We start from the raw sequence: 2,500 nt of genomic DNA, 5'->3' as shown, positions 1-2,500 counted from the left end.
ATGCATGTGTAAAAAAAAAAATTTTTATATAATAATTGAAAATGTTTTTGCTATTATTTTGTATACATACATTAAATAATTGATAACAATTTAATACAATGTACACCTAAAAAATAATAACAGCATATACATATTCGAAACATTACTAGCAAAAAAACCAAAATACAATATTAAATATCAAAATAAACCAAACTGATTACCATCCAGAATATTTTGAGTATATATATATATAATTTTGTATATTTTGCGTTCATGTTAATAAAATATATAAATGATACATATTTGAAAAGTGTTATTCTTCTTTCTGTTTTTTCGTAATATCATGGTGTCCATAGACATGCAAAAGCGTCATACCAAGCCATATACATACCTACACCACCTTTGTTGAATGATACACGAACAGTATGAAAATTAAACAACATATTCAATATCATTTTATATTATACTAAAATAAATGTTATTCTATTAAGAAAGTGTATATTTTTAAATTTGGCATTCATTACATAGTCAAAATACAATAATAATATAGATGATACATATACGATAATTGTTATTTTTCTTTCTGTTTTTTCGTGATATCATGGTGTCCATAGAATTGCAACGACGTCATACCAAGCCATATACAACTCTACACCACCTTTGTTGAATGATACACTTAGAGTATGAAAAATAAACAAATTATACTATATCATACTATATCATATATGTAAGACTGTTGAACATAATACCACAAAATACACTATTTCATATAGATATACATTCATTCTTGTCAACATAAAAGTACGTTATAAATGATACATATACAATAAGTTTTATTCCTCTTTCTGTTATTCCGTAATATCATAGTGTCCATAGAATTGCAACGACGTCATACCAAGCCATATACAACTCTACACCACCTTTGTTGAATGATACACGGACAGTATGAAAAATAAACAACCTATTCTATACCATTTAATATCATACTAAAACATGAAACAAATGTTATTCTATTAAAAAGTGTATTATTTTATTATATTTAGTATTCATTACACAGTCAACATACATAAATGATACATATACGATAAGTGTTATTCCTCTATCTGTGCATCCGTAATATCATAGTGTCCATAGAATTGCAACAACGTCATACCAAGCCATATACAACTCTACACCACCTTTGTTGAATGATACACGGACAGTATGAAAAATAAACAACTTATACTATACCATACTATATCATATGTGTGAGACTGCTGAACGTAATACCACTAATACACTGTTATACATAGATATACATTCATCTCATTAACTTACACGCACTATCCATCATATATATTAAAGACATTACACCCGGTGCTTCAAACTCAAAATATGATAATGTTTAAAATGGCTTTAAACATCATAAACTTTACAGAATAATCAAAATTTAAAGAAAAAAATTTTAAAAAAAAAATTTTTTTCAGCTAAAAATTTTTATTTTGGGACCAAAAAAATTTTTTTTTGCTTTTATCATATTTTATTAAATGAAATTTATGCATTATAATAAATTATTCAATAAACATTAATAATTATAATAAATTATTAAAAAATTTTTGGAATTAATGCAAATTTTTAGAAAAAAATGTATATTTTTTTTTTATATACAAATCGTACATGTTATATTGCGACAGGGTACCGGTATAATACATGTGATACATATGTAGATTTTCGAAAAAATTTTTATCCTTTTAAATGGTCCTAAATACTATATAAAGGTAAAATATATAGAATTTTTCGGGATTCATTAAAAAATTTTAGGGAAAAAATTTCATTTTATTTTATATACAAATCGTACATGTTATATTGCGACAGGGTACCGGTATAATACATGTGATACATATGTAGATTTTCGAAAAAATTTTATCCTTTTAAATAGTCCTAAATACTATATAAAGGTGAAATATATAGAATTTTTCGGGATTCATTAAAAAATTTTAGGGAAAAAATTTCATTTTATTTTATATACAAATCGTACATGTTATATTGCGACAGGGTACCGGTATAATACATGTGATACATATGTAGATTTTCGAAAAAAATTTTATCCTTTTAAATAGTCCTAAATACTATATAAAGGTAAAATATATAGAATTTTTCGGGATTCATTAAAAAATTTTAGGGAAAAAATTTCATTTTATTTTATATACAAATCGTACATGTTATATTGCGACAGGGTACCGGTATAATACATGTGATACATATGTAGATTTTCGAAAAAAATTTTATCCTTTTAAATAGTCCTAAATACTATATAAAGGTAAAATATATAGAATTTTTCGGGATTCATTAAAAAATTTTAGGGAAAAAATTTCATTTTATTTTATATACAAATCGTACATGTTATATTGCGACAGGGTACCGGTATAATACATGTGATACATATGTAGATTTTCTAAAAAATTTTTATCCATTTAAATGCTTCTAAATACTGTATAATGCAAATATATATAATAATTTACAGAATTAATACAAAATTTTT

This window comes from Chrysoperla carnea, assembly GCF_905475395.1.
Source record: "Chrysoperla carnea chromosome X unlocalized genomic scaffold, inChrCarn1.1 SUPER_X_unloc_75, whole genome shotgun sequence".
In the NCBI taxonomy this organism is placed as follows: domain Eukaryota; kingdom Metazoa; phylum Arthropoda; class Insecta; order Neuroptera; family Chrysopidae; genus Chrysoperla; species Chrysoperla carnea.
Note: the sequence above shows the minus strand (reverse complement) of the source record.